This window comes from Sapajus apella, unplaced genomic scaffold, assembly GCF_009761245.1.
Source record: "Sapajus apella isolate SASKATOON/1434 unplaced genomic scaffold, GSC_monkey_1.0 scaffold86, whole genome shotgun sequence".
Lineage (NCBI taxonomy): Eukaryota > Metazoa > Chordata > Mammalia > Primates > Cebidae > Sapajus > Sapajus apella.
In genome coordinates, this window is record NW_022437026.1 from 430,932 (window position 1) to 443,309 (window position 12,378).

Below are 12,378 nucleotides of genomic sequence, written 5' to 3' on the forward strand. Positions count from 1 at the left end.
AATTATTTTATTTTCTTTAAATGGAATTAAATCAAATCCAACCTGTCACTCAACCAGGCTGACAAAAAGATATAATTTAATATTATATTTCAATATTGTTCTACCTCATTTTCATAATCAATCCTTATATCTCTATGAAGAAAATATACACGTATTTTGTGGTCTTTTTCACAGCATACAAAAATAAACCATTTTTTAGCCTGAATGAGAGGTGCTTCATAGGCAGGAACCATCTGAGAAAAATCAGTGGCTGAATGGAGGGACGATAGATCCCCTGAGTTCCTCAAGAGCCGAATAGGTGAGCTGAGCACCGGGGACATTTCCTGCCCGTTGTCTTTCAGAAACTGAGTCTTCTTGGAAATTTTTATTTTTTCCAGAACAGTTCCAAATCCATTCATTGACAGGGCTACGCAGAGTCTATATTGGCCTCAGGGAACTTGGCATCTCAGATAATAAAGTAGCCATGTGGGGCTTAAACAGAGATAGGAGGGTTTTTTTTTTGTTGTTGTTGTTTTAATTGGTGGGAAACAATGAGTTGCTCATTCAAACGGAATCTTTAGCCAAGCCTCTTTATCCTTGATAGTGCTTTGTTTCTCCTTTCCCCCGACCCTGGGTTCGTCGTCCCCTGCTCACATCCATCCATGTCTGGGAGAAGAACATGAGGGTGGTGCTACTCTCCTTGCTGTTCATCCATTACCAGGTGAAAGTTTAGACTGCAATTTTCTCTTTCAGATTTCCAGTTTATTATTTTCTAAAACTCTTCCCTAAGCACAACCAGTTCTCTGTTAGAAAGTACCTGGTAGCTGGTTAGCTTTTCCCAGTTCCTGAGCACAGTGTGTAGAGCTTACCCTAACTATTGCTTTGTAGGCACATGAGGTTGATCATAAGATAGTTGAGTTTGCCTGACTCACAAACTGAGGTGTCAATTGCATGTGGCCTCTACTGAGACAAGAGTGGCCCCACTGGAGCTCCCTCTCCTAAAGAACCCCAAAACACACTCAGCTTTTTCATCAAAGTACTTATTGTGTGGTTAGTTGTGATCATGTAAATTTTCCTCAAAAGCACAATAAAAGAAGGGTGATTGCACACCCCTAAACGCTAAACAGCCATCTTATAAATGTGTCCCTTCTGATAATAAGCACATATTTACTGGATGTTTTGTTTGTGACAAGTATTATTCTAAGAACTTTATGTGCACTGTTTCATTCATCACAACAATCTTATAATTATTATGATTATTCTTTTAAGAGCTGGGTCTTGCTCTGTCACTGACGCTGGAGTGTAGTGGTACCATCAAAGCTCACCACAGCCTTGACCTCCCAGGCTCAAGTGATCTTCCCACCTCAGCCTCCTGAGTAACTAGGACTACAGACATGCACCACTGCACAGCTAATTTCTTTTAACTTTTTATCTCATAGAGTCAGGGTCCTACTATGTTGCCCAAGCAGCTCTCAAATTTCCTGGCTTCAAGCTATCCTCCCATTTCAGCTTTCCAAAGTATTGAGATTACAAGCATAAGCCACCGTGCTGTGCAAGAGGAACTGTTATTATAATCTCCTTTTACTGATAAGGAAACTGAAAAAAAGAGGTGGAAATTTTTCCAAAGTTGCATAGCTTGTAAAATTGAAACCCAGGAAATATGACTTGAAATCTCCATTATCAACCACTACAGATGCTGGTAGAGCTAGTGTCACTATGGGGCCGGTCCCTTTCAGGTTCTCTCCGGGTGCCTCAGGCCACCACATTGACGACAGGTTAAAGTCTATGACAATTCACTAGGGGTACCAGCATTCAAACATTCACAGAAGCAGGTTCTCTGATGAGAACGAGAGAAGGGTATCCAGCGTGGATATCCAGGGGCCCCTAAAACTTTGAAAAGTAGCATTCAGAGATTTTAATTGCTACTTCAACTGCACATCCACTCTCTCATGGACCTTGGGCCAATCCACACAGAAAAGGACCTGTTTGCCTGCACCCTATCTCCTGCTATGGTAGGAAACAGTTTGTTTTACCAGCTTCACTAGTTGAGAGAAATTTGGCAGAGGGATTGGGTACAGACAGATTAGGCTTTGCATACAGAAGGATGTTCAGCTTTGCTCCTGCCCATACAGGACTGAATGGGCCAGCTAGCCTTACGATATATGGTATATATAGTCAACTGCCCAAGCTTTCTGGCAATATTTGGGATGTTTACCTACAATCTTCTCTGGTTTTAAGTACCAAGAACCAGCTGTCTAGTACCTTGAACTAGTCTTAGAAACACATGACTTGAGAGCACTCGTGGCTTCCTGAGGTTGACAACCTCAGACATTCTAGAGGTCATCTTCCTTTCTCAGCTACCTGCCACCTCATTATTGAGCCTTAATCAAGATGGAAATGTCTCTTCTCTTGGGATGAAAATTGTCTCTCCTAAAAACACTCTCAGTTCCTGGTAGGTAATATCTCCATCACAATCTAAGGGGCCTTTTCCAGGCTCTTTCATCAATCCCATCACGTTAAACCACGTGCCAGATGGCATGTCCAGGTTTGGGGAAATGGTGTTCGCCTTGTGCCCAGGATTCTGACAACATAACTTTGCCATCTTCAAGTAGAGGTTTAATTTTTAACAATCCGTTCTGAAATGATGGTTTTATAGTCATGCCCCCCAAAAAGTACGCCCCAGATAATTGCTAAACACTAGAACAGGAATGTATTTACCCTAATTCAATTTATTTATCTCCTGCTGGACAATCTTATATGTGTAATTGTGTAGTAACTTTCAAACAGTCTCACAGAAGTCCCCTAGACACATATCACTTGGGACTTGTGCACACCCAATTCCACACCAGAGTCACAGCTAGGCTGACCAGCAATCCAGTTTGCCCGGGACTAAGGCATTTCCCAAGATGTGGGACTTTCCGTGCTAAAATTTCAAAATTATTTGGCTTCAGTGCTAAGAGCTGTAATCTACCCATGGCTCTGATAAGGACTACACAAATATTTTTGGTAATTCCAGTGGCTGGGGGTCGGGGGGAAGGCGTATATGAGAGATATAAATTATAGTCCACACATTTGGGTGTGGAGAAAAAAAGAAAGTCATGCAGTGTATCAGGGCCCTGGCAGGAAAAAGACCACATGATAAAAGGCAACTGATTGAGATTTTAACAAAAAAGTTACCTTAAAATGTGTAGGTAGGATTAGGGGAAATCAACCAGGAATGATGTAGCACCCTCTGGACTAACAGCAGGGAAGCTTCTAAAGATCCTAGGATTTGTGAGGGCAAAGAGAGGAAATCATTTCTAGAACCCAATCCAGACTAGACAGGGTCTCCAGACGGGATTTGCTGCCTTCAGGAAAAGGACTCCGTCAAACTATAGGGAGGGATCCTTGGAAATAAATATCCCAATTCACTCCATTCTTCTCTTCTGCAGGGGCTTCCAATGACTGGGCCCAACTGGAAGCCCGAGCAAAGGAGTTTGCAGAAGCTGTTCAAAGTGGTTAATTCTCTGGGGCACAGAGTAGGGAGAAAACAGTAAAGAATGGGTGTTGGAAATAAAAAAAAAAAAAAAAATCCGCCTACATTATTTTCTTTCACTTAAAATTAATTTTATTTCAGGGAATCCATCCCAAATCCATCCCCTCCTCCTCATCCACACACATCCCATCTTCAATAGAGCACGCTCTTTAGTTTTTCATCTAGATTCTGCCCCCACTTACTGCTGAGATGAGCGCTGTCCAGCTTGCAGGAATGCCCAAGTCCAGTGGTTCTGCGGCTTTGCACCACAGTCTTCATAGGAAGCTTCGCTAGAGTTGAGAACCTTGAGGAACAGGGTGCTACTCAAATGTGCCTACTATGAAGACATCCTCCACATTTCAAAGTCCTTCCAGCGAGCACAAGAGGAAGCAGCCATAGTCCCACATATACAGAGGAGCTTATTGCATTTCCTCAGGTTTGAGACTCTCCTTACCTTGAATTCTGCTTTTGCTTATTCTTCAGACACTAACTCTTTTCCCCTTCCACTCTGAATTCCCCGGCGTAATTTATTCAGTAGGCTTGGATTCTCACAAAATTAAGGAGGGGAGGGTCTTCTGGAAGCAGCTTCTGCTTTCAGCCCTGCAAACTACCAACTGCCAGAAACTTGGCTTTCTGGAATAAGGAAAAAGAAAATCACAGAAACAAATCCAGTTAGTCAGAATTCTCTCTAAGTCTTCTATTGCAACATAAATAACATGCAATTTAATTTACATAATCAAGTTGGAAATTTAAATGGAGTTGGGGTAGCATAGCAGAAGGGGAAATCGATGTTAATTCTAGTTTGTATATAACATAGAAACTAGAAAAATTATACACATAAATCATCAATGTATATAAAGATAGAAAAACAAGCACAGCCTCGTCACTTGTCTCACTCCACACACATCCTTTCCCCTCCACTCTTTGTCTTCATGTTTCTGAGCCTCAGGGGCTGCAGCGATGGAGGGAGGCAGGAGGATGAAGGTAAGCATATAATGATGTAGCTTCACCTACAATTTTCAAACAAACTTGCCTCGTGTAGTTGATGACTTCCCAGAGCTGAGAGTCTCACATAATCTGCATGGATAAAGCCCAAAAGGAATTAATGTGAGTGCAAAACTGAGGAGATGGTCCTGACTTTGAACCTTGATGAATCTCAGTTCGAATCCCTATTTTATGATCTACTAGGTTTATTATCTTAAACCCAGTGAGTAACCATTCTGAGTTTTGGTGTCCTCATCTGTAAAATTACGATAATAACATCAAACTTGCTGAGTTGGTGTAAAGATTTGAAATGATAAACACAAGGTACCCGTTTAGTACGTAGACCATGGTAGGTACCAGATGAAGAGGGCTTCCTTTTCATAGCCAAGTCGTTGTGCCACCCTCACAACCACAGAAAACAGCAAACCAGAGAAAGATCTGAGAAACTTATGGATTAAAAAATGAACTGGCCAAGTATGATGGCTCAAGCCTGTAATCCCAGCAGTTAGGGAGGCTGAGGTAGGAGAATCACTTGAGGCCAGGAGTTTTAGCAACATAGCAGCATAGCTGTATTCCCAGCTATTCAGGAGGCTGGGGCAGGAGAGGCAGGATTTCTTAAGCCTGGAAGATCCAGTTTTCAGTGAGTTATGATGGCGCCACTGCACACCAGCCTGGGTGACAGAGTAAGACCCTGTCTCTAAAGAAAACAAAAAGTCAAAAAGAAAAATGACTGGACTGAGAGTTAAGGACAAATGAAATTACAAGAGTCTCTACTCAGAAGATATTTTTGCCTCTTCTGTCCAGTTTTTGTTTGCAAGAAACGAGAGGGATCCTCTGATTACCAAATTTACTCTCAACAGAGGTTGGTCCCCATCTGGAGCAAAAGGGAGCAGTAATCCCAATTCAGCACTTTCTTGACAGACTTCTAACTCAAACAGCACTGTGGCCTATTTCTGCAGGTATGTACATCTTGCTTAAGAGTTTAAGCCATAATAAAGGTCAGGAAAGTGCTAACTAATCTTGAGGGACCAGAACACAGTGAGATCAGAAACTAAGGGTAAGGTGTACCCAGTTATACCTGTTGAGTCTTTATAGTGAAACTTATTTCCTAATCTATAAAGAAGAATTGAGTGATGGAGTCAGTGTGGATAACCCTCCAGAGCAGATTCCTACTCCTGCCAAATCTGGACAGACAAGTTCTAATTAAACATATTTCAATGGGCTTTCCACAGACAGCCCAGACTCTATCCAACCATTAATCAGCCCCCTGCCCACAAAGATTGTAGCTACCTCAAAGTCATTTTGTTACATGATTAAATTTCTCACCCTCCCACATTTTGATGCTAACAAACCAAGATCCTTCTTGGTACAATTTAACTTGTGTTCTTCTATTTTACACTTACTAGATACATTAAAATAGCTAGTTATTTACACCAGTGCCTTCAAATAAAATGGCATTCTTCTATTTTCTTAGCCCCAGTATGCCTAATGGGTCCCTTTAGATGTCAGGTTCCATACTTTAGGAAAATATTTTACATTTTGTGGTAGTTATAGGTTATGAATCCTGAATTTGAATAGAAATTCATGAAACTGACATACAGGAGAATGCAAGTAGCCATTATCAAACAGTATATGTCTTTACTGGAACACACTTTTTAATATTGTCTTCCATTCTAACATACAGGTTTTTGGCTTAGTGGATTTTTTTTTGTAGGATGGCCCCGAAAATAATGATTATATATATATATATAAAGTCACCATTATCCAACTCACCAGCAACAAAAAAGCAACCCCCTCAGAAAACAAAACAAACCCTTCCAATTGATTCTTGCAATCTTGATTTTACAAATTAACCTACTTGAATTTAAGTTTATCTCTTCGATATTTCACGATTCCCAATTTTCTTTTTAATTTTCCATGTAAAATTTTACTGTGGGTACTTCTAGAGTGGTATAGCTTTAAACTCTAAAACGTTTGTTTTATCTTGAAAAACTCTAAAATGTATCCATCTTTATCAGTGAAACCACTCTATTATTAATTAATCTTTTTTATCTTAAATTTCACAAAAAGCCAAAGAGAAGAAAAAGCTGGCTTGAGAGTTAATGTTGCAAATAACTGTAGGTTCCAAAAAAAGAATACAAATAAAATAAAAATTATTTTGCTAAAACTATTTAAAATATATATTTTATGATTTAAAGTAAAATAGCATTAGGTTGATATGCTTCTGGAAATTTGCAATAAGCTGATCCGTGATTGGAAATGGTAGTAAAATACATGGTAGTAAAGACATAGGTGCCACGGTCTGAATGTTTATGTCTCTCCACAATTCATACATTGAAGCCTAATCACCAAGGTGATGGCGTTAGGAGAAGGGGCCTTTTGGGGGCATTTAGGTCATGAACACAGCCCTCACCAATAGGATTAGCACCCGTATAAAAGAGACCTGAGGGAGCTTGTTAGCCTTTTTGCCCTTCCACCATGTGAGGACCCACTGAAGGCAACACCTATGAAGAACAGGCCCTCACCAGACACCACATCTGCTGGTGCGTTGATCTCTGACTTCCCAGCATCCAGAACTGTAAACAATACATTTCTGTTTTTTAGAAACTACCCAGTCTAAGGTATTTTTCTATAGCACTCAAAACATAATACTTGTTTTTGCTCAAATTCTGCTCCCTATCATCTCACGCTTACTAAAAGACCAATAGTGATGGATGCAAGGGAATCGGAAAAAGCAAAATAAAAGGAAATAAACTAGAAATATTTTGCTGACAGTAGAGTAAGATTTCTGGAGATCTAAACCCTTGGAAGAAGCAGATATTACACTTCTTGTTTATATTTAGTCCATAATGCCAAAATAAATACCTATTCAGATCTATATTAGAAATTGTTAATATTTTGTGCTCATGTGTGTGTGTGTGCATATATTTATTTTTTTGAAAAAAATGTAGACACTATTACCTTATCATTTGGAAGTTAAAACTTGAATGGAATTTTAACAAATCTTTCTCTCTTGGAATTTTCTCAGGAGCCAGTTTTCTTTCTCCCAAATTTTCTCATTCTCAGTTTCTACTCCAAAGTTCCCATGTTAAAGGAATATCAAAATCCAATTAAACAGATGTCTCAAAAAAATGAGTATTAAATAGATCATTATGGCGAGCCACTGGGGATACAAATAGAGATCAAATGAAAGTCTGACTAAAAGGAAGAGTTCAATTTAAAGAGAAGAAAGGGGGGGCCGGGCGCGGTGGCTCACGCCTGTAATCCCAGCACTTTGGGAGGCCGAGGCGGGTGGATCACGAGGTCAAGAGATCGAGACCATCCTGGTCAACATGGTGAAACCCTGTCTCTACTAAAACTACAAAAAATTAGCTGGGCATGGTGGCGCGTGCCTGTAGTCCCAGCTACTCAGGAGGCTGAGGCAGGAGAATTGCCTGAACCCAGGAGGCGGAGGTTGCGGTGAGCCGAGATCGCGCCATTGCACTCCAGCCTGGGTAACAAGAGCGAAACTCCGTCTCAAAAAAAAAAAAAAAAAGAGAAGAGAAGAAAGGGAAGAATTTTGAAGGGCAAAAACTGAAGAAGAGACACATTGGGTGATTTTCCTCTCTGTTTGCTGTTTGAGGGTGCATTTTTAAGAATTATCATATCTACCAAGAAATAAAAGACACTATGTCTTCTAGACAAGAATCTAGAGTTGATTTTCTCTGAGATTTAATTCCTAAATAAGGGAGGACATAAAGGGAGGTGACGAAGAAGGTTAAAAGAATAAAGAAAGCAGATTAAAACAAAAAAAGTGAAAAATAGTATATGCAAAAAGAGACAGAATAAAGCTTTTTTAGGAAGAAGAGAATATATTTTATTCATTCTTTCAGAAAGTTCCAAAATGCTGTAAAATAAAACTGCACACAGCTGTTTGGTTTCCTCTCCAGAGGTCCTAATTGGAAAGATCTGAACATTATCTTCAGTGGCCAGAAAGCCTTGCTCTATTCCTTTTTTTTTTTTTTTCTTAAGGCAGGATCTTACTCTGTCACCCAGGCTAGAGCACAGTGGCACGATCATGGCTCACTGTAACCTCGACCTCCCGGGCTTAAGTGATCCTCCCACCTCAACCTCCTGAGTAGCCCCGAGTAGCTGGGACTATAGGCATGTGCCACCATGCCCAGCCCAGCTAATTTTTGTTAGTTTTATTTGTTTGTTTGTTTTTGTAGAGACAGGGTTCTGCTATGTTGGCCAGGCTGGTCCTGAACTTCTAGACTCAAGCGATTCACCAGCTTGGCCTCCCAAAGTGCTATCTTTGCTTTACTTCCGAGGTGAGTTCAGAGTGTTTACAGATTTCTCTGTATGGTTCTAGCATTTTACTAGATTTCCATTATGATATACTGAGTTAAAGAGGAGAGTCAAAACACTACCAGACTCAATGCCAGAGCACGGCTATTTTTTCAACCAGAATTTTATGGTGTCAGGGGCACTGGATTGGGAGTAATAAGACTCACGTTTTGGTTCTAGCTTTGCCACTAAATAGATAAATTAGTTTGAGAAAGTTGGTTAATCTCTGAATCGCAATTCCTTGTTTCTAAAGTGAGTGGGGTTGAGATGGATAATTTATAAGCTTGTTTTCTAGTTCTTATTTATCAGATAATCTTTTCAAGTTCTTCCACCAAAACTGTACCAATCTGCTAGTCTTAAAGAAACACTAAGAACCCACCTAAATAGTTGAGAAAACAAGTGGAAGCAAAACAAATGCAACAAAGTCACTTAGAAGCTGCAATTTTTATATAAAATCAATATATGCTGAAACAGTCCGGTTTTTAAACCTGCTTTTTAAAGTGCTCAGTAATTGCTTTTTTTCTCCTGCTTAATAATTTCAGTTCTAGAGGTACAACATTTTCTGAACTCTAAATCCACCTTCCCATAGGTGAGAGTAAAGTCACAGCCAATTCCCCACCATATTCTTAGTTCTCTTAATGAAAAGGAAGAAATCCTATAATACATCTTCACTGTTGTAGGCCAATATATGTGAAAGTCAAAGAAGAATATAGTCTATAAAGGCAGTGGTGACATGGAATGGATGTTGTAAATTCACTTTGTTTACATACCCTTGAGAATATCAGTGACATCATTATAGAGTTATTCAGACTTATGGCATTGTGGCTCATGTCAATTCTTTGGAAATTATATATCACAAAGGAAGCTCAAACCAGCCCAACAGGTAGCACTATCTTGATGGGTAATCACAGACTGATGTATGGTCCAGCCTGAATGTCCAGGACTTTTTCCTAGTGGAGTCCTAAAGAATTATTCAGCCTAAACTTCTAATTGTCTAGGCTTGTGCTACTCAATATGGCAGTCACCAGCCACATTGAACTCTTTAAGTGTGAGTTCAAATTGAGCTGACTTATAAGCATAAGATACAAGTCAGTGCCAAAAAAATAAAGAAACGTAGAATACATCATTCATACTTTACTCTTGATTAAATGTGGAAATAATATATATTTTATATATATTGGGTTAGGTAAAATCTAATTTCATCTGTTTTTTACTGTTTTATCGTGGCTGCTAGAAAATTTAAAATTACATATTTGGTTCATACTTGGGGGCTCAAATTATATTTCCATTGAGACAGTGCTGGTCTATTCCATAAATTCCTTCAATACAGGGGCATTCCTGTCTTGTTTTGCATAATGTCCTCAGCACCGAATTGGAATGATTAATAAATGTGCTGAATACATTACAGCAAGTGCTCGACTTACGACCACGATTGGTTCCGACAGACCGGTCGTAACACGATTTGGTTGTAAGTTGAGTAGGCTATATGTACAGTACTGTGAAATGGTGTTATAAAAATCTTTAAGTCATATTTTATTAAAATTTTCTTTCATTATTGTTATATATCATAATTTTCTTTGTTCATTTTATGCCATTTGTATCACCTCTACACCATTTTGTTTCTTATTTTTACATTCGTCAGGTTTAAGTAAAACACTGCATTACCAGTACAACTGGTTTAATATTTGCAAAACATACAAAATTACAAAATACAGGTGCATACAAAAATACAAAATACAGGTGTAAAAAATACCATAGGAAACATTTTCCCAATTGCAAAACATGTCAAAATATATAAACATGTGCGAAACGTTTTATTGGCTGCTGGTGCTTGGCTGCGGATCGTTGATGTCGTCATCTGAGGCAGCAGTTGGGGTTACCGGAGTTGGTTTTTTCATAAACATGGTGAGCTTTGTCTGAATTGTATGTTTCTTTTTTTCTTCATAAATTTCACGATTCGGACGAAACACATCGTGCGCCATCCGTTCAATCCTTGCAAATGGTTCGATGTTTGGGTCCGTAGCTTCGAAATGTCTAAGAAGTTTATTGGGAGGGGTTTGATGAAAAATATCCAAGACACAAAACACAAATTGCTGTACCGAGTCTGGGATAACAGTTGAAATGGTGCACGCGGAGATGGTAGTGCTGCCGGAAGCTGGTCCGCACCATCGTACGCCCAGCTGGGCAACGTTTGCGCTGACAGACGTGGAGCAGTCGTGGCTAGCGACTGTGGTCATAAAGTCAAATGGTCGTAAGTTGCATAGGTCGTAAGTCGATCAATACCTGTATTACTGAGTGCCAAACAGAGCATGATAACCAAGGTCCATTCTCCCCCTGAACATGGCTGCGGAAATCCTAAAAAACCTTTACTCTCTTATTCTTGAACTTTTTTTTTCCCCCAAACTGATCATTTCCCTCATGTTCTTTTTTGTATCAATTAAGTTTACATTAATACTTCACTGTTTCCTTGTTTCAGATATGCTAACATACAATGTTTCCTTACTTTAAGCTCCAGTCCCTTGAATAACTTGAATTCTCCTCAATCTTCTTAGTCAATTAATTGCACGTTCTTCCTTAGGGTGATATGCTGGATAGTCTCTTGTCAATTTAGCATCAACCTTAGCTTCTTCAAACACAGACTACATTTCCCAGAATCTCCCTCCCGACCCATGTATTTCTAAGTTAGAATCTGTCAATGAGAGCCAGTCACTCAAAGTTTAGAACGAAGAGGAGGAGACCATTGTATTCCAGAGTCAGTTACAGAAAGATGCATGGACATCAAAGCTGTTTCCAGATGAACTTCTTGAGGACCTACTGCATCTGTGTTGCCAACTGAGATAGTAGGTGGAGGAGTAAAGCTAATGAAGTTTAAATTTCAGGGGTCCTGTCTTGCACCGACCCTAAGACTCGGGGAGCAGTCCCAGCAATTTAATATTTATAGCTCTATTTTATCTCAAAAAGGGTTCTCTAAATTGGATTAGCTTTAAGCATCACAAAACCTGAATCCAGCCCCATTGCTGAGAACTTCTGAAAGATCTTGTGACTCCAGTGGCTTCCGGAGAACTGAGGACCATTGTTGTGGGGACTGGAGTCTGAGATCTTCCATGGAGCTTCTCTAAGTTTCCCTCCTTCAGCCCTACCAACAGTTGTGGAAGCTTTAACTTTCTCCATACTAGGAACAGAGTGGCATTTGTTTTCATGATCAAACCAATAATTGCCTGAAAATGGTTACTGTCAGCAATTACATTATAATTCTTTGTTGATTTAAACTTAATAAATGATGATATTGTCTTACAATAGAAATGTTGATAGTGAAAGAAAAATTAACATCACATCAGAAAACCTTATAGCCAGCTCCAACTTGGTCAACATTGGATACGCATAATGGAGCATTTTGTCTGGACATAGTATTTGCTTAGCAAATGTGAGAGTATGAATTAGTAAATGAAGGAATAAATGAATTTATGTGTATCTGTATCCACATTGCTTCCCAGTTATGATTATTAAAACAACATTGATCATGTTTGTTCTAATTTTCTCCAGATTTATTTAGCACAGTACCAAGAACTCCCAGC